Source organism: Anabrus simplex, chromosome 5 (genome assembly GCF_040414725.1).
Source record: "Anabrus simplex isolate iqAnaSimp1 chromosome 5, ASM4041472v1, whole genome shotgun sequence".
NCBI classification, from domain to species: domain Eukaryota; kingdom Metazoa; phylum Arthropoda; class Insecta; order Orthoptera; family Tettigoniidae; genus Anabrus; species Anabrus simplex.
Genome location: NC_090269.1, coordinates 369,467,121 through 369,488,735, shown reverse-complemented (window position 1 = coordinate 369,488,735; position 21,615 = coordinate 369,467,121). Strand labels below are relative to the sequence as shown.

The following is a 21,615-nucleotide window of genomic DNA, read 5'->3' as shown; positions in this document are numbered from 1 at the left end:
TGTGCTTCATTGCGCTTCGCATGGACAGCGGCCTTTTGAGGTCCGCTCTGAACTGGGAACATTGTTCTTGATAACATCTCAAAGGACTTACTGCTTGTTTCCACCTCATTAGGATTGTTCCATTAAATGGACACAAGTTTTTATTGAATTATTTCTTCTATGATACTATGTCAAGTTTTAAGAAGTGCGATAAATTAAGCACATAGTGCTTCAAGACAATTCTATTTTTAATTTGTTGTTCTTTTAAATCCACTTTATATCATAAGTGAGCAAACCGGTTTGCATATGTTTTTATCAGTTATGGCATAAGACTCACAAGTCTTGGTCTTGTAGATAATATGAATGAGACAGTATATTTTTAATACAGTTTCATGTTGTTAATATGGTTTTATATTGTGATCAATTTGACGTTGATAAACTTATTGTCAATTTTTCTACAAACTTCTATCAGCTGATGATGACGCATAGGGGCGTTGAAACTAGTACTGATTGAAATATATGTTGTAATTAAATCTATGCAACAATTTTGTGTACCGGTATTGAATTAGGTGGACCCAAATTATAACAAGAGTTGTAATCTTGGTTCAATATGGACAAATAATGAAGTTTATTAATTTAATAGTCAACATGTACCCTAGCATACAAACTGCAAAGTTTTTCCCCATCATTGGATACAACTTAAATAAACACAGTCTCCTCAGTAAACTTGAAATCCAAGACTTTATTTCCATTCTAAAATTAGTCGTCAATAACAACTTTTTAATATTTGACGGTACTATATACCAACAAGATGGCTTAGTTATGGGCTCGTCGGACTCTGGAATTTTGGTGGAAATCTATTTAGACGTTTTGGAATACTTGAAAATTAACAATGACAACTTTCAAACATTTTCCTATGGACCAGATATGTCGATAACACATTCGTAATTATGGACGAAGGAATTAATAATGCGACCTCCACCCTTCAGGCTCTTAATAACATCAATCCCCATATTAAGTTCACTCTTAAGTCCGAAACCGATAAAGTAATTCATTTTTTAGATTTGACCATTCATGGACAACCTTCCTTCTTATCTTATAAAATCTTTAGGAAACCTACACAAACAGCTACCACTATCCGTCAGGACTCCATGCATCCACAAGCACACAAACGCGCAACCTATAATAGTTTAGTTCATCGCGCCTTTACAGTACCCATGTCAAAAAAAAGACTTGAGTAATGAACTTAATACTTACTATATGTGCAATTGCTAAATTCAATGGTTATAATAAAGCCTTCATAGAACAGATAATCACCGCCTGAAGACCACACTTACTAAAGAAAAATTCAAAGCCGCTACATTTTCCACTTTTACTTTTAATAAAGACGTTTACAAAATTACTAAGATTTTCAGAAAGCATAATGTAAAAATATCCTTCAGAACCAGCAATAGGAATTCAGAGGTTTTATACAGTTCCCTCTCAGTAAACAATTCCAATACTTTTTCAAAATCTGGTGTCTACAGATTCAAGTGCAACAACTGCAGTTTTTCATATGTGGGACAGACCGGGTGCAGTTTTATGATCAGATATTTGGAACATGTTAACGCCTCAAAATATAATAGTTTTTCGGCGGTAGGTCAACATATAAGCGACTCTAATCACAACTTTACTGACATAGAACATGATTTAGAAATCTTTAAAACAGCTAATAAGGGGCCTCTCCTTAACATAAATGAAAATTGCTTTATTCATCTCGACTAATACTTTAACCCCAATTTAAATGAAATTTCGAAGAAGCCTTAAAATCTTTTCGATTTTCTCATCAACCTTTTTAGAAGTGTTAGATATTCAAATATAAGCTCGATTTTTCACATTATGTGCAATACGCATCCTCGTCAATTATCCCCACTACACCATTCCCTCTGTTCCACCGTAATCCCACTCCCCTGCTGTTGCTTCCCCTCAACCCCCTCACTACTCTCCCTCCTTTCTGCTGTTTCGCCTTCCGCTCTCACACACTTCCAGAAGTCCAGTCCCACTCTACTCATCAATTATTCCAACACGCTGCACAAGGTGAGTTTGATACCTTTCTTCTTTCTCTTCTTTCCTTGCATTTAGTCTATCATACCTAATTTGGCTTTTGATTTCTTATTAGGTCTTTCTTGTCCCATATCGAACTGGGACTCCACCATGGTTCCTGTAAAGTAAGATCATCACATAATCACCTTGTTTCCTCTGGAACCACCTGATTTAAGACTTGAATGACACTGTCAAATACCACAGCTATTACAAAACAAGATATGTTCTTCACATAGATGATATATGTTTTACGCTTCCCTCTTAACATTTTAAAGACTTATATCCTTTAAGCAGGATTACCAATCATGTGTACATAGGTTTAACAACCTTGTTCTTCATCCAAGTTTTATAGAATTTCATGCCATGGTCTAATGCACCATATTTACATTATAAGTCTTTGTATCATACTTTTAACTTATCATTGGCTATTGTTTTTTGTCATGTGTTTTTTGAATTGATTTTAGGTATTTGTAATTTGCAACTTCGCATCATTGGCTGATGATGACACAGAATTAGTGTCAAAACTAATACCATTCTTTTGTGAACGGCATGCGATATAAATCACATCGAAAACTATTATTGTATTGAAAAGGTGGATCCAAGATATATTTAATTCATTGTATTCAACATAAGTTTTTGGTGGTAGGACAAACAAAATGAGGGAGACTCTATGCACTTCCGCACAGAATATGAGAAAAAAAGAGCTGAAATCAGATCCTACTTACGTTCCCTCTCAGGTTGCTACTATTCAAGTCTAGCAAAATGGACTGGAAAACCTTACTTTGTAAGAGAAATGGAAACAACTGACTTCATAGAGTGCAAGTCATTATGCAATGACATCGGCAACAATTTTTCCATCAATGACGATGGGGAGAAAATTTCATGGTATGCTGTCACTGAGATAATGGTGAAGAAGAATTCCCCTGGAGTGTTTTTTTTATAAAACTGCCACTAAAAGCAATGTAAACAAGTGCATATTAAAAGGAAGACGAAGAGGAGCAATCCCTATCATCCCAAAACTCAAATTCAAATCAGCTTTTAGAAAGGTTCCAAAGATATCAGCCAGCAAGAAGAAAGGCCTTGTTTCACTCTGTGCTCAAAATCTGATACCGAAGACAAATCACCCATTCTTCCTTACTTTGGAAGCGGAAAAGGAATAACGTTCTGGCTATTGGAGCAAAAGACGTACTAATGCTGATCTTGTGAACTATTTTCCAACGTTCATGCCATTTTTGGACCCAGTGATCCTTTTCTCAATAACTAGCGATTCTGTAAAATTATAAATGTATAACGAATGTTCAGATATAGCCATTAACAAGAAAAAATTGAACCTGGAGTGTTGGAATTTATTAATATTGTCTAGTATTTTCACACAGCAGTTAGTGCAAGTCCAAGACATCTGCATTTTAGCCTTTTTTTCAAGCCTTTTTTGCAAGCCTTTATTACAAAATGTATAATTTAAAATGATATTACACACTATGCAATCAACCAAAACATATCCAAAATTCAAAATTTTCTATATCATTTTACACTGACGAAAGGCTAATACAAAGTTATAAAAAGCTTCAAACCCATTTTTCTCAATAAAATGATTTTTGCAGATATCGTAGTCTTGCACTGGCACAGCAATATGTCAGAATAAAATCTACAGTTTTTATCACGACTACTGTGACAAGTCATTTAAATGCCCATAATCTGATCAGCAGAGTGATTCGGCTGCCATGGGAGGTAATTTAGTGCAAGTAAACCCAAGAACTTCACAAGTAAAAATTGTATCATTCCAGTATTTTAAACAGTAAGCTCATGATGGCAGGAATTTTGTGAGTATTTCAGTGGTAATTCTGGTGTGAACTCCTGAAGAACTGAGGAATGTCTTGGAAGTACGTCATGGGGTTCTGGTGGAAAGCACATTGTCAATAAAAGTTTTATGCTCACGGTTCTTTGAACAGAGGGATTCAGTGTGAATCCATGCTTCCCTGTACCAGCTCAGCAGAGCTGGTTTTATTTTCAAAGTTCTCTTAGTGAAGACTTAAACTTTCAACGAGGTTTCACATGAGAATATTTTCACAATGTAACTTTCACAAGTATTAAAATCTAATAAGTGATAGCAACTTCACTCATTTGCTAAAGCCTGATACTTGGTAAAATTGTGCGTGCCGGACTGAGTGGCTAAGACGGTTGAGGTGCTGACCTTCTGACTCCAACTTGGCAAATTTGATCCTGGCTCAGTCCAGTGGTATTTGAAGGTGCTCAAATCAATCAATACTGATCTGCATTTAGGGCAGTCGCCCAGGTGGCAGATTCCCTATCTGTTGTTTTCCTAGCCTTTTCTTAAATGATTTCAAAGAAATTGCAAATTTATTGAACATCTCCCTTGGTAAGTTATTCGAATCCCTAACTCCCCTTCTTATAAATGAATATTAGCCCCAGTTTGTCCTCTTGAATTCGAACTTTATCTTCATATTGTGATCTTATCTACTTTTAAAGACGCCACTCAAACGTATTCGTCTACTAATGTCATTCCACGCCATCTCTCCACTGACAGCTCGGAACATACCACTTATTACAAGTCATTAAACTCATTTTTTGGTCCGTATTGACGACAGTGATTGCATACTATTTCCAGAATATTCGTTTAATGTCAACCTAGTCAATACTTACAATACTACATTTTGTGGTTAAATAATTATAAAAAATAGATCGTGAACATGTTTCGCCCTTCCTAATGGGCATCATCAGCACAATGGGTAACCTTAAAACAAATAATTACAATTAAGACTGTTTACAACTATTAGTTATATAAAATTGGAATGAGATGTTGTGATATTACAAGTTATTTTCAATATCATGATAAAAAAAGTTTGATGTCAATATTACAAAAACAAGTTAAAACAATTGTAGTACAATTTTACAATATTGTCTAAAAAATATTTGTTAATATTGGTGAGAAGTTTGTCAATCGGCATTCATCTGGAATTGAAATAGATCCTTTTCTTTTAACTTTTGGTGAAAGTCAATATTATAATCGTGTTCACCAGCAAGTAGAATTTGCAGACTAGAATATATAAAAAACATATGTCCTATGGTAGAAAATTAGGTCAGGAATGATCATTTGGTGTTTCTTCTTGAGTTAAATTGGTTAAAATCCATTCAGGTAAGAGTACATTAAAATAGAATATACGTTGAAAATTTTATTCGATGTATTGGTTGAAATATCTATCACTTTGACAGTAGTCTTCCATTACGTTAAAATAGAACTATCACTTTGACAGTAGTCTTCCATTACGTTAAAATAGAATAATAGAATAACGTTCCATTTTAACGTAATGGAAGACTACTGTCAAAGTGATAGATATTTCAACCAATACATCGAATAAAATTTTCAACGTATATTCTATTTTAACGTACTCTTACCTGAATGGATTTTAACCAATTTAACTCAAGAAGAAACACCAAATGATCATTCCTGACCTAATTTTCTACCATAGGACATATGTTTTTTATATATTCTAGTCTGTAAATTCTACTTGCTGGTGAACACGATTATAATATTGACTTTCACCAAAAGTTAAAAGAAAAGGATCTATTTCAATTCCAGCTGAATGCCGATTGACAAACTTCTCACCAATATTAACAAATATTTTTTAGACAATATTGTAAAATTGTACTACTATTGTTTTAACTTGTTTTTGTAATATTGACATCAAACTTTATCATGATATTGAAAATAACTTGTAATATCACAACATCTCATTCCAATTTAATATGACTAATAGTTGTAAACAGTCTTAATTGTAATTATTTGTTTTAAGGTTATCCATTGTGCTGATGATGCCCATTAGGAAGGGCGAAACATTTTCACGATCTGTCTATTTTTTATAATTATTTAACCACAAAATGTGGTATTGTAAGTATTGACTAGGTTGACATTAAACGAATATTCTGGAAATTGTATACATGCCACTTAGTCGTGCGGCTCGTCTTCTTTCTCCCAATTCTTCCCAGCCCAAACTTTGCAACAGTTTCGTAACGCTACTCTTTTGTCGGAAATCACCCAGAACAAATCGAGCTGCTTTTCTTTGGATTTTTTCCACTTCTTGAATCAGGTAATCCTGGTGAGGGTCCCATACACTGGAACCTACTCTAGTTGGGGTCTTACCAGAGATTTATATGCCTTCTCCTTTACATTCTTACTACAACCCCTAAACGCCTGCTGTCCATCTCACAACATTATCGAGGTCATGTTGCAGTTGCTCACAATCTTGTAACATTTATTACTCTATACAGAATAACATCATCCGCAAAAGGCCTTATCTCAGATTCCACTTCTTTACTCGTATCATTTATATATATAAGAAAACATAAAGGTCCAATAATACTGCCTTGAGGAATTCCCCTCTTAATTATTACAGGGTCAGATAAAGCTTCGCCTACTCTAATTCTCTGAGATTTATTTTCTAGAAAAATAGTAACCCATTCAGTCACTATTTTGTCTAGTCCAATTGTACTCATTTTTCAAGACGGTAGATTTACTGGCAAATAAAAGAACACTGTGGGGCAAAATTCTGGCACCTCGGTGTTTCAAAAAAAGTATTTGGTGGGAGTAAAAACAAATAACATTAAAATTGTAAGTCATTTCACACAGGTGGAAACAGTAGAATTTAAGTTCAGTAACTTTAGGAGTCAAGCCACCATGCTCAGCAAATATTCTGAGGCATTCAGGATTGTGGGGAAATATTTGTTGTCCTGATACTGTTGGAAGAGATGGTAGAAGTTGTCTCAAGCCGGTCAATCACCTGTTGTCGGCCTGTGTTATCCTAACAGGTGGTCACTACTAATGCATTTTCTTGTTGGGTGAATGGTAAATGCAATAGTGAGCATTGGGTCTTTTATGGCAGGCATAGCCTCCTGTGATACATTGTGGAGCAATCTTCAAATAACTGTGTGTGGTTGTGCAAATTAGCAACCGTAAAAAATGTGTGTGTTCACACAAATGCAGAATTTTTTGGGTATTTCTCTCTTTTAGATTCTTAGAACAGGCTTAAAGAAAAAATGAAAATGACAAAAACCATGTAATTTGCTTATACCTGTATAATGTGTAACATGGAATAAAATCAACATAGGTTGCCGGCGAAATGGAGATGGAGGTCAGAGTCGATCCAGGATAAGGTCTGTGACTTAATTGTTCCCTATTATGTAGCCCTGTGTTTATCATGTTAATGTTCCAGCTTAGGGCTGACTGTCTCACGATTCAGTTTATATAAAAAGTAAGATTTATGTCATGTTTCGATCATGTGTGGGTATTTTCCTGTATCGTTTGCATTTTCTGCAGGTGTTAAGCCTGTGCAACAGTGGCTGGCGGTAAAACTTGTCATTTAGTTGCACGTTAGAAAGCTGAAATTATCACTCTTATTAAATTGTCGCTGTGATGACATATGAAATCGTATTATGGTCATTATGGTTAAATTTATGATCGTCATATTCCAGAAGTGCAGGATGGTTATGAGTGTGGAAGTTAAATTCTTTGTTCACCCGGAAATGATAACTCTCACTAATAATAAACGTGTAATGTAATTTGAAAAAGTAAACGTAATTATGGGAGAATTAGGTTTTGTAATGGATGTTTTTGAATTTATGTTGAGAGGTGACAGTGCAAGATTTTGGTTGCTATATTTTGAGACCTGAGTTTTATTATGTCTTTCCTAAGCGTAGGATTTTTTAATGAGTGAGATTTCTCACCGTTGTTCCATGTATTGTGACAAGGAAGTGTTGTTTATAGTCCAGGTAGATGTTAGTTCCTGAGATCCATATTGTAGTAATGTAGTGATGTGCCAAGCTTGAGTGGCCTGATGATGACAGATAGGTAAAATGCCCGATAATCTTTAGAATGATGCCCAATGATCTTTAAAACAGAGCAAGATGATTCTTCTGTGGTAATCCTGTGTTGTGGATTTTATGCAGAACCAATGTCCAGAAGTAATTGTAGGTATTTCTTCCACCATATCTCAACTGAAATATCTTGTAACTTCTCAGGTCTCATTAGATTTAAATTAAAATTCATCATTATAGATTCTGTTTGGAAATTATATGAGAAACATGTTCTTCTTTTGACAAATTCCTGGTAATCGTGTTGTGTTAGCTCAGCCCGCCAAGCACATAGCACATTGTTAAGGCGTTGAAGTCTAAATGGTCTGATGCCGTGGTTAGCCGGTTGAAGTCCCATTAGTCAAAAAAAATTTCACCATCGGAATGTTGCCCGGCAGGGTAGGGGAGGCGGTGGTATACAATTTCTAATCACTAGATTGCATGCCAAAAGCCTGGATTACATTCCAAACCTCTCTGCACTGCTCATATGGAGTGAGGGCATATGATGCTGTTGATGGTGATTCGTTCTTCAGATGGAGATGTTAAGTCTTGAGCAGACCCCTTGGTGCTATTCAACAGGAGTAGGCTATGTGCCAGCACCGGGTTTCACCCTCTCCCTTCCTACTATCATATCACGTCATTCATTTCATCTCATTAACTCCTCTGATGAGACTGATGTCAGAAAAGGCATCCGGTCATAAAAATCCACCACGACAGATTCATCTCGCTTCATACCCAACCCCGTAGAGAAACTGGATAAGGGATGGACAAACAAACAGTATTGTGTTAGCTAGAGAGAGCTATGCTTAATCGTAGATGGGTGGGCGATAAGTTCATTGGAGGTCAAGTTCACAGATGAGTGCAGCTGTTGTGTTGATATTTTAGTAATGACCATTTGAGACAGCTACAGCAGAGATTGATTAAATCCTTGAGTTTTGGGATTGCAACCATGGTGATGGTGGTGATTTTTGTTTTTACAGAAAGCACAATTAGGTAACCACGCATCAATGAGAGGTCGACTGGATCCTCAGTATTTCTAAGATTAGGTAATGTGCACCATTTTGGTTTTTCAGTGGTGACCAGATATAACACGGGACGTCTGCCGTGATTCACCCCCTCCACAAGAAGGGAAGTAAGACAGATCTCAACAATTATAGAGGTATTTCCTTGTTACAAATTACCTACAAGATCCTCTCCGTAGCCCTGCTTAATAGTCACTACACAGCTAGACTCATACTTAGGTGAATACCAAGCTGGTTTCCGTAAGACTAGATCTTGTCCAGAACAGATACACAATCTTAAGACAGTTCTCAATTACAAAAGCCGAGGTGGACATCCCTGGGTGGTGGTCCTAGTAGACTTTCAGAAAGCTTATGACTCTGTGGACAGAGACACCCTTTTCTCCATACTATGGGAACTTGGTCTGGATGGGAAGACCCTACGATTGATTCAAGCCACTCTGAGGAACACGACGTCCAAGGTCAGGTTCAGAGGTGAACTATCTGAAAGCTTTCCAATCAGAACAGGAGTTAGACAGGGTGATGGTCTCTCCTGCATTCTCTTCAACTGTGTCCTGGAAAAGATCATTAGAGAATGGAGAACTATGCTACCACCGGGAGCTGGACTGAAGCTTGGGTACAAGAGAGACAACCTCATTGTCCCGTGCCTAGCCTTTGCCGATGACCTCATTTTACTGGCAAACAATATAGAGGAGGCTACCTACAACTTACAGAATCTTTATAGTGTAGCGGTTAAGACTGGTCTGAAAATCAGCATCCAGAAGACTGAATTTATGACCAATATCAAGGAGGCCCCTTCTACAATTCCTCTCACAGACGCTACCATACGAAAAGTACCTGCGGTTAGGTACCTGGGAGAATGGATCTCTGCGAATCAGAGCGAGAACCCAGCCATAGATGCCAGATGTACCAAGTTTGAAAGGGCTTATCACTCGTGTCGTAGTATCTATTCATCTCAGTGCCTCTCCAAGAACCTCAAGCTCAGACACTACAACTTGGTAGTCAAACCATCTGTTCTGTATGCTTCTGAGTGCCTTGTAATGGCTAGGAAGGGCCCACTCAGAAAGCTGGAGTTAAAAGAGAGGAAGATCCTGAGGAGGATATTAGGACCAATCAGAGAGGAAGGAGGCACTTACAGAATCCGCCATAATGATGAACTGTATGAACACCAGGAGGACATCGTCACGTCTATAAGGAAAAGGCGCCTGACCTTTTATGGACACTTGGCCCGTCTGGATTCCGAAAGACTCACCAACAGGATATTCACAGTAACAGGAAGAGGCAAGGCTTCTAAGAACAAATGGATCACGTCAGTTAAGTCAGATATGGAACAACTAGATATCCCACCGGGACAAACTCATGACCGACTACTGTTCCGTCAAGCCATCCGACACGGAGTTTTCCCAACGTCCCTTACAAGTAAGAAGACTACAGGAACTAAGTGGACCGAGGAGAGAAAGCTGGCTCATAGTCAGCAAATGAAGGAGTATTGGAAGAAGAAGAAAGCAACAACTTTACCCAAGAGTAGATACGAGCCCCGTGGTCCTCAGTAGGCCTAAACGACAAAGAAGAAGAATAAGAGGAACCTTTTAGTATTCTACCATTTTGATAATTAGGCAAAAACCGTGATAGGTGTTTGTAGATGGTGTCGAACATGGTGGATGACAGACGGATCATTGCTTTAACATCATAGGTTAGTGGTTGGATTATGTCACGGGATAGGATTCGTGGAGCATGTTTCGGTCATGGCAGGTCTGATTAACTAGTGCAGCTATGACACTCATCCTGATTTAGTGTTGAGTCACCTAGCTTGCACAGGAGGGTCGTTACTGCATGAAATTCCACGCAACAGTTGAGTAGTTCACCCCTAGTCCATGGACATTTTAAGGTTCGATGTTAGTGTTGTGATTTTATATTGCTATTGATGTTTTGGATGTATACACGATTTTGCAAGTGCAGACTGACTCCTCGGTGGAGACATTATATTTAAGGATTACCCACAATTTTTGCTTAAGAAATCAGTTTTATGTTAGTGTTTTTTTTATGATGTACTGACTGGAATGCATGGGTTTCTCTTACAGGCTCATAGAGAACAAGTGTGACTGTTTACACAACAAACTCCAAAAAACAAATCAAAGCAATTTCATGTAACAATGCAAAAGTTAACAGACTGGGAAGTTAACAGTTTCAATGAAAACCTTGGTTTTAGTGTTGAATAGTACTTTATTCTAATTGTGCATGCATTAAATTCACATAGTTTGTTCAGTAAACTTTTCAGTTTAGAATTGTAATTGAATATTCAAGTAAGCTCAAGTTATAAAATGGGCATTAACCTGAAAGTCATTGTTGGTTTCTTTTTTCTCTTTGTTGAAGCTCTTCATTTATTTAAAGTAAACTTTGCCGTTCAGTTTTGGAACTTAGTCTTTGTGAGAGATGCCTTGTTGAGCATTTCTTTAATATTTAACCTTTGTGATCATGTGAGTTTATGCCACGAGTGATGCAATATTATTTCCTGATCTTCAATCACTTGGCTCTAACGTTTAAGAGCTATGTTTTGCCATCAACACAAGTAACTTATTATAATATCAGTAAATGATAATGATTGGTGCACAACAGAACTGGAGGTTAATCTGATTCCATTAAGGGTCCAGGTAACAGACAAGGTTACCCTGCACTGGTATTAGGTTAGTGGACAGCCTTAATTATAATTAAAGTCTGGAGTCTGAAGCTCGGTTCCAGAGAGTTTACCTTTCAAGAATCAAGTGGATTAAAGCATGGTTACTTATGGGAGCTGAATTTAGGGACTTTCAGGTCATTGTTTCACTACAATAATTTATTGATGATGGTTTTCAGTTTTCAATTCAAGTAGCCCCTTAAGTAGAAAATGTTTATTGAGAAGCCGTGCAAGTTTAAATTCATTTGTTTAAGAACAAATTATTCATTTCTGTAATTTTCTTTTATTTTCATTGTTATATTCCGTTGGTCATGACATTTTGCTTTTAGATTTTAAAAAATTTCACTTAGCATATTCATATCTTTAATTTTGAGTAATTAGGTCTTCATTGCATACCTGCCAACTTTTAGAAATCAAAAATAGGAAGATATTTTAATTCTTGGATTTGATCACGTATATTGCGCCCCAGTCTCTGTGAAAAAAAGACTAGATAAAAGGCATACACATCTACAGTTACAATACGAATTGACCATTAAATATGAAATCTTAAACTTAGAAAACATAAAAATAGTTACAAGAAAACGTAAAGATCATGGAAGAAAATCCTTAATAGTTTCCTTTATTTGACTGTAAAATGAAAAGAAATTCAATTTTGTAGGTTTTTAGCCATATTGTGGAGAGAAAATACCAGAAACTGTCACCGAAACAACATTCAAGTAATTAAAATTATGAACTAAAAATGAACACAAATGCAGTGAAATACGCGAAACTACCACATACAAAACAGATGACTTCGACAGGGAAAAAGCACAGAACCGCAAGAAAAAACATGTGGACTACAACTCCAACGAAACTACGCTGAGAAAACAAAGTAACAAACTCATTCTTTCGTCCCGATTAATGGAAAAAATGAAATGGCATATGGCTTTAAGTGCCGGGAGTGTCCGAGGATAAGTTTGTTTCGCCAGATGCAGGTCTTTTGATTTGACACCCGTAGGCGACCTGCGCGCCGTGATGAGGATGAAATGTTGATGAAGAAGACACATATACCCGGTCCCCATGCCAGCAAAATTAACCTATTATGGTTAAAATTCCCGACCCTGCCAGGAATCGAACCTGGAACCCCTGTGACCAAAGGCCAGCATGTTAATCCATTTAGCCATGGAGCCAGACCCAATTAACGGAGTCGCTAGCCCCTCTCGCTTGTAGGACGATTTCCATCCAGAATTCCCAGCTGTAAAGTACACACGCTGCTGTAGTGTGCGGGAAACATGATGCAATTGCCAAATAAGCCATCAAATAAATATGCTTGAAAATTATACAAGCACATAAGATTTTTTTTTTTTGCTAGTTGCTTTACGTCGCACCGATACAGATAGGTCTTACGGCGACGATGGGAGAGGAAAGGGTTAGAAGTGGGAAGGAAGTGGCCGTGGCCTTAATTAAGGTACAGCCCCAGCATTTACCTTTTTTTTTTTTTTTTTTTTGCTAGGGGCTTTACGTCGCACCGACACAGACAGGTCTTATGGCGACGATGGGATAGGGCTGCCGACAGTGGGGTTCGAACCTGCTATCTCCCAAATACTGGACACTGGCCCCATAAGAATTACCCTAGGGGAAGAGTATTGAATGTACTGAAGATTACATTGGTCAAAAATAGGAAGAAGTAAAAATAAATCAGAAAATCGGAAGACGAGTTAAAAAACGGAAAGTTTCCGGGTAAATCGGAAGGGTTGGCAGCTATGTCATCGATACCCGGTAGTCATGCCAACAAGTGAAGAACAGCCCGTAATCACCCTGAGATACAAGATTCAGCCAATATATGCCACCGACAGCGGAGGTAACTGACTGCTGCATGATGATTGGAGGGTTCAAAGAGATTAGTTGGCAGCAGTTTTTCTTTCCATCTGTCTCTGTCCTCCACAAGTCTCCTTAAGATTGAGCAGGCTTCAGTCTATGCGGCCTCTAAATATTAGTTCCTAATCAGTGTCGACCTCTAAATTCTTTTGCTACAGGGTTCAGTCTAAGTTTATTGACATGAATTATCTGCTGGGTGTGCTGTAATGTTGGGTATCATATTCTTTGCCAGAATTTTTCCAGTCATAAGATTTACTATGAGCAGTAGCTGTATAGAATGCCCAATCCTTGTTCTAAGAGAGACCTCTAAAGAGTCCATCTCTCCAGTCCTACTGACAACTTGCTCATTTGAGACTATCTACGCAGAAGATCTTCAAGAATTTTCTCTAAAACCATGCTTCAAAAGTTTCCAGTATCCTCTTCATTTCTCCATCATCCAAATCTACAAGGCATAAAGATCAACTAAACCAAACCCACGACACTACAGACCTGATGGGCCTTGGCCTACCAACCGACCACTGCTTTGCCTGAAGGCTTGGAGCTGATAACAACTGGTCAGAGCAACAAGCCCTCTTGACCGTTATTTTTAGCTTTCTAGACAGATAACTCAACTGTTCTCATGTACGTTGACTGGGCCTCGAACCAGTCCTCAGATCAAGGTGAAAATTTCCAACCTGACTGGGAATCGAACCTGACACCTCCGGGTAAGAGACAGGCTTACTACACCTATGCCACAGTGCTGGATAAAGGTGAACACTCGAAATAAATGATCTTACCACATGTTTCCTTTAAAAATAATGTTGTTGGATATTAACAAGCTTTTCCTTTTTACAGAAAACACCTTTCATTTCTGTGTTTTATTTCCTGATAGTTTCCACCACCCTTGGTTAATCTGCTACCTAAGTACTTGAAGTTTTCTCCCCGTTCAGTTTAATGCAACTTTTCTTGGCATTCTGCTACACACCAGAGTCTCAGTCCTCAACTTCTGTATTTTAATTTTATACCTTTCTAAGAAAGAAAAGAAGAGAAACAGCTGCAGATAACAGTCTGAGCTACTTTCCAAAGTATTCAAATCAAGAAGTCTTGGAAGAAACCTGAAGTTAATAGTATATCATACTGTGGTGATACCTGCAGTGATGCTTTGTTCAGCGACCTGGACAAAGACACACAGATGAACTGTTAAAGAAATGCAAAAGGAAAATTCTTAGAAAAATGTATGATCTATAATGGATTTTGGAAAGTGGAAAGCAATAGAGATTAGAAAATTATACAACAGACAAGATATTGTTTAAGATATTAAAAGTAAGACAGCAAGGCCAGGCCATGTCAAAAGAATGCCAGAGGATAGAAAGGTTTTCAAGGCGAAGCCAGAAGGATATCGAATTAGGTGGTTGGATAATGTGGAAGAGGACCTGAGGGAAATCCGAGTTAGATGATGGAGAAATAAGGCAAGGTATAGAGAATTCTGGGCATAAGTTGTCAAGGACACCAAAGCCCTTCAATGGTAGCAGCAGCAAGAGTGAGTGAGTGTGAGAGTACCTTTCTAAAAATCATCCATAACCTTAACAGAATTTTAGCAGAATCAAATAAAAGTCAGCAAAACTACACACACACATCTGTATTTTAATTTTTTAAATTCTCTCAGTCTTTGCAACCATTTATAGGCTCATCAATATGAAAATACAAAAGGTCAAGAACAATTTCCTGACTGCCGTCTTTAGATAGATAGGTCTTATCAATCTCATTTCTTCTTCATTCACTTCATTTCAGACTCTCCTGATGAAGCTAGAAAGTAGAAACAAGTTCACTGGGGGCAGATAATGTCTAACTGAAGATGGCAGTTTGTAAAGATGCAGACATTGTCTTTTGTTTATTCATGCTTTCCCTGGTCTGCTTCTGTTACTTCCTCTCCCAATGCTGACATGTTTATGTTATAACTGGTTTTTATTAATGGTATGTTATTTTTTCTGAATCTGTAGTCCAGTGTAATGTTTTTGAGAATCATTATCTACCTGGCATATTTTCCTTCTCATGTGGGGTCCGCTATTCTGCATCATGTCCCCCATTGCTTTCAGTCTATTGCATCAGCTGTGTGAACACCGTCAGCTTGCATGTCTTTCTGCAAGCATTTCATCCATCTCCTTTCAGGTCTTCCTGGAGGGCTTCGTCCATCTGGGTTCAGCTCACTGCCGACACTGCATCTCTTTCCATACCACTGTAGTCTAAGTTCTTTCAATTTCAATTTAGTTGGAATTGTTGATACTCCAAAGGTGTTCTGGATGCACTCATTTTTTTGTACGATCCAACCACATCACTACCAGAGATCAGCGAAGCATCCTCATCTCCATTACTATGTTCTGTTATGTACTCGTGCGACTGCCAGTCCTCTGCAGCCCTCTTCGGTATTTCCTGGAAGAGATGAGCGAGTCAGACCGGGAAGCTCCCAGCCAACCCCAGAGAATGGGTTGGCCTCTGCTTGTACTACGCTTTTCATCTGGTATCTCCATGGATTTTCTGGAAGGTGAAACTAGCATGTTTGTACTCTGGCCGCAACTTGAAGATACTAGAAATTCATTACCAGATATATAAAAGCAAGCTCGCCATGAAGAAGCAGCAGTGTTGAGTGTAGGAGTGTTATTGGAGGAGTGATGGAGAGTAATGTTGGTTAGTAGTGTTGGAGTATTGTCATGGTCATTGTTTAGTAGTGAGTATTGAGTGTGTGTCGTAGCGTTAGGGCAGTTGTTGTCGAGCGGTGTTGTGTAGCTGTTTTACCGAGTGGTAAGCCTTGAGTAGTTCAGTGTATGGAACAGTCACATGAAATGAATGTGTGAGTTACTGGTCTTGCCTGGAGTCGAGCCAAGTGTAATATCGTCATGCGCCGCGATAGTCAATGCTCATTAATGGTTATGAATTTCATGTTTTTGGTCCGTATTGAACTGAGAATAATATATAAGTAATAATAATAACAACGTAAACGTTTCCACCTTTTCAATACTAAAATATATTCACAGAATTATAAATTACACGGTACTAGTTTCGACCCATCTAGGGGTCATCATCAGCCGTATTGGATGACCCCTAGATGGGTCGAAACTAGTACCGTGTAATTTATAATTCTGTGAATATATTTTAGTATTGAAAAGGTGGAAACGTTTACGTTGTTATTATTATTACTTATATATTACTTATATATTATCAGCCGTATTGGATGACCCCTAGATGGGTCGAAACTAGTACCGTGTAATTTATAATTCTGTGAATATATTTTAGTATTGAAAAGGTGGAAACGTTTATGTTGTTATTATTATTACTTATATATTAGCCAATGCTCATGCATTCAAACCCAAGTAGAGGGAACTGCAGGTTGAAATCATTGGCGTGTGCGAAGCAAAGTGAAAGATATGAGACTTGTCAATCATGATTACGGAAGGATCGTCTGTTCCAGGTAAATACCAGCCAGGCGTATACACTGACTGGGTCATCCTAGATTAATAAGTTCAATAAAACAGTAAGCATTTTATTCGAAACAATGTGAAGTGCTTGTTCATGTTGCTTCTTGACAGGCCAGCAATCAGCTCCAATCATTCCATCTGTAACAAAAAGAAGCACTGGACCTACCTATGCATACTGTGCACTACTCCCTATTATTATAAATATGTGTTAATTGCCTTTTCATATTTTTGAAGAATATTTGGGACCTGGTCAAAGGAAAGTTTGCTTCCTCATACGTTTGTGATTTTTAGTGTATTTTATTGTATCATTATCCCATGTTGTGCCAAAACTACGATTTGTTAAAGTATTAAAAGTACATCATAACAACTGTTCATTATCAGGGGCCACAATGAACCCAAACTTCAAATAATCCTAATCATAGGACTTTATGATATTTCCTTTAATTCATCCTGTCGTCGCTGTAAATCTCACATCATTACAGAACATCCTTGAATTTTTCAGACTATGATTTGTTGGTGGTTGGACATACTTTCAAGTCACCAGAAGGATGGTTTGTAATTTGTTGGCAGTTGTGGCAAGAGATGGCAGCACACTCATTTACATTTTTTTCTTTTAAGTGAAGTCTTTCTCTTTTCCTCTTGGGAAAGAACCAGACTGTCAACACAAGCATAAATTCTGTCTACTCAGGGCTATTGAGACAATTTTTCACCCAGACTGTCAACACAAGCATAAATTCTGTCTACTCAGGGCTATTGAGACAATTTTTCACCATCTATTTCCTTATCACCCACTCTCTGTCTTGCATTTGCTCAGTCATGAGTAGAACAGGGCTTCTACAAGCAAGTATGGATTATCCAGTGGGGAGGGAATAGAACATATTTTAGGAAAACAGTTCAGTGATTCTACTGATAGAGAAATTCAGATGATGATGATAGTCATCTGGATGACACAGCTGTACATAAAGGCCTTTGTTCGGAATCACGTACAAGTGGAAGCATGCAAAATTGTAATGAGCTTGTTATTGCTAATACATGTTTCAAGACATTCCAGACCAAACTGAACTATTAAGGTAAGATTCCATCATATTTTCTGAAACATACATACATACATTATCATTATAGACTGTTATGCCTTTCAGCGTTCAGTCTGCAAGCCTCTGTGAATTTACTAAACGTCGCAACAATCCTCGATTTTCAACTAGTGTTGTGGCCTCATTTAGTTCTATACCTCTTATCCTTAAATCGTTAGAAACCGACTCTAACCATCGTCGTCTTGGTCTACCTCTACTTCTCTTACCCTCCATAGCAGAGTCCATTATTCTCCTTGGTAACCTATCCTCCTCCATTCGCCTCACATGACCCCACCACCCAAGCCGGTTTATGCGTACAGCTTCATCCATCGAGTTCATTCCTAAATTAGCCTTTATCTCCTCATTCCGAGTAACATACTGCCATTGTTCCCACCTATTTGTACCAGCAATCATTCTTGCTACTTTCATGTCTGTTACTTCTAACTTATGAATAAGATACCCTGAGTCCATCCAGCTTTCGCTCCCGTAAAGCAAAGTTGGTCTGAAAACAGACCGATGTAACAATAGTTTCGTCTGGGAGCTGACTTCCTTCTTACAGAATACTGTTGATCGCAACTGCGAGCTCACTGCATTAGCTTTACCACACCTTGATTCAATCTCACTTACTATATTACCATCCTGGGAGAACACACAACCAAATTACTTGAAACTATCGACCTGTTCTAGCTTTGTATCGCCAATCTGACATTCAATTCTGTCGAATTTCTTACCTACTGACATCAACTTAGTCTTCGAAAGGCTAATTTTCATACCATACTCATTGCACCTATTTTCAAGTTCCAAGATATTAGACTGCAGGCTTTCGGCACAATCTGCCATTAAACCACGTCGTCAGCATAGGCCAGACTGCTTACTACATTTCCACCTAACTGAATCCCTCCCTGCCATTTTATGCCTTTCAGCAGATGATCCATGTAAACTACGAACAGCAAAGGTGAAAGATTACAGCCTTGTCTAACCCCTGCAAGTACCCTGAACCAAGAACTCATTCTACCATCAATTCTCACTGAAGCCCAATAGTCAACATAAATGCCTTTGATTGATTTTAATAATCTAACTTTAATTCCATAGTCCCCCAGTTTAGCAAACACCTCTCCCCTCGACACGCTGTCATATGCTTTCTCTAGATCTACGAAACATAAACACAACTGTCTATACCTCTCGTAGCATTTTTCAATTACCTGGCGCATACTGAAAATCTGATCCTGATAGCCTCTGTGTGGTCTGAAACCACACTGGTTTTCATCCAACTTCCTCTCAACGACTGATCGCACCCTCCCTTCCAAGATGCCAGTGAATACCTTGCCTGGTATACTAATCAATGAGATACCTCGATAGCTGTTGCAATCCTTCCTGTTCCCTTGCTTATAGATAGGTGCAATTACTGCTTTTGTCCAATCTGAAGGTAACTTACCAACACTCCATGCTAATTTTACTAATCTATGAAGCCATTTCATACCTGCCTTCCCACTATACTTCACCATTTCAAGTCTAATTTCATCTATTCCTGCTGCTTTATGACAATGGAGTTTATTTACCATCCTTTCCACTTCCTCAAGCATAGTTTCACGAACATCATTTTCCTCCTACCCATGAGCTTGGCTGTTTGCAACACCACCAGGATGATTTCCTTTTACATTGAGAAGATGTTCAAAATATTCCCTCCACCTCTCCAGTGATTCTCTGGGATCTATTATGAGTTCACCTGAATTACTCAAAACACTGTTCATTTCCTTTTTCACTCCCTTCCTAAGATTCTTTATTACTGTCCAGAAAGGTTTCCCTGCTTTTTGACCTACGCTTTCCAGGTTATTACCAAAATCTTCCCATGACTTCTTTTTGGATTCAACTACTATTTGTTTAGCAATGTTTCTTTAATCTAGTACAAATCCGTCTGCCTCGGCCCTTGTTTGGAGCCATTTCTGTTAAGCCTTCTTTTTACGTTTACAAGCTGCTCTCACTTCATCATTCCACCAAGATGTTCGCCTTTTCCTATCTTTACACACAGTCGTTCCTAGGCATTCCCTGGCTGTTTCTACAACAGCATCCCTGTATGCCACCCATTCTCTTTCTCTATCCTGAACCTGCTTACTGTCTACTGTTCGAAACTTCTCATTAATCATATGCATGTACTTCTGTCTAATTTCTAATTTCTAATTTTTACCCTTATTCATTTGCAGACAGATTTTACTTTCTCTACCCTAAGCTTAGAGATACTTAGTTCACTCTAGGCCAGATAATGGTCTGTATCATCAAAAAATCCCCAGAAAACTCGTACATTCCTAACAGATTTTCTGAATTCAAAGTCGATTAAGATATAGTCTATTATGGATCTGGTACCCCTAGCCTGCCATACGTAGCAGTGAATAGCGTTATGCTTGAACAATGTATTCGTAACTGCTAATCCCAACACTAGCAAATGCTTCCCATTCCCATTAGCTTCCATATCTTCCCCACATTTACCAATCACCCTTTCGTATCCTTCAGTCCTATTTCCAACTCTTGCATTGACATCAATCACCCATTAGCACTATTCTATCCTTGCTGTTGACCCTGACCATGATGTCACTTAATGCTTCATAAAACTTATCAACTTCATCCTCATCTGCACCCTCACATGGTGAATACACTGAGACAATTTTCATCCTAATTCCTCCAACTGACAAATCTACCCACATCATTCGCTCATTTACGTACCTTAACAGAAACTATGTTGAGTGCAATAGTATTCCTGATAATCAGCCCTACCCCATACTCTGCCCTTCCCTTTGTAACACCCATCAAGTACACTTTATAATCTCCTATCTCTTCCTCGTTATCTCCCCTTACCCGAATATCACTTATTCCTAGCACATCCAGATGCATCCTCTTTGCTGACTCAGCCAGTTCTACTTTCTTTCGTCCATAAGCCCCATTAATATTGATAGCTCCCCATCAAATTCCATTTCGTTCGCCAAGTTGTTTCTAAGGAGTCCCTCGCCTGTCAAATGGAAGTGGGACTCCGTTACTTCCATAGGTCCGAGGTTTGCTTAAAATGTTCTGAGCTCGGTAAATTCATGAAGTAGAATGATACCCTACTTGCACATAGTCCAAGTGAGGATCTCTCCTCTAACGGGTTACGGACCACCGGTGGATTGTATAGTCCTAGCCGCCTGAGCACAAGGAGGGCCATGACTTAAAATATGTCCGAGATGCCCACTCTCATTCCATAGTAACTGGTTTCCCGACTCTCAGGACTACTTTCTAGGCCACTCAGCCGTTGCCCATGGTTCATGCACTAGGATGTGACTACAGTAACCCACACCATGAATAAAGTTTTAAACATGTGAAAATTTTATTCAAATCCATAAAATAGTACCAAAGTTATGTGGCACAAGTCTGAGAAAATGTAAGTAGGCTACAGGGCTTAGAACCCCTCCCGCAGCACAGAGATTGGGTATTGAAACCAAACGTGCTGAGGGCTTAACAACAGAATGACATGTTTCATTCCTGAAAGAACATTATCAGATTATATATCAAATCACTTTTATTATACATATATGTTATTGTACTTTTTGTGTAAATGTTTTTGATTTAAAAAAGGTGATTACTATGAA

The 21,615-nt window shown here is 38.2% G+C and overlaps 1 protein-coding gene across 1 annotated transcript in view; it reads right to left on the bottom strand.

Annotated features, from left to right (window-relative positions):
- The window catches only part of Rme-8 (receptor mediated endocytosis 8), a 397,451-nt gene that overhangs the window by 224,079 nt on the left and 151,757 nt on the right, over positions 1-21,615 (bottom strand). The gene's annotated exons all lie outside the window — the stretch shown is intronic.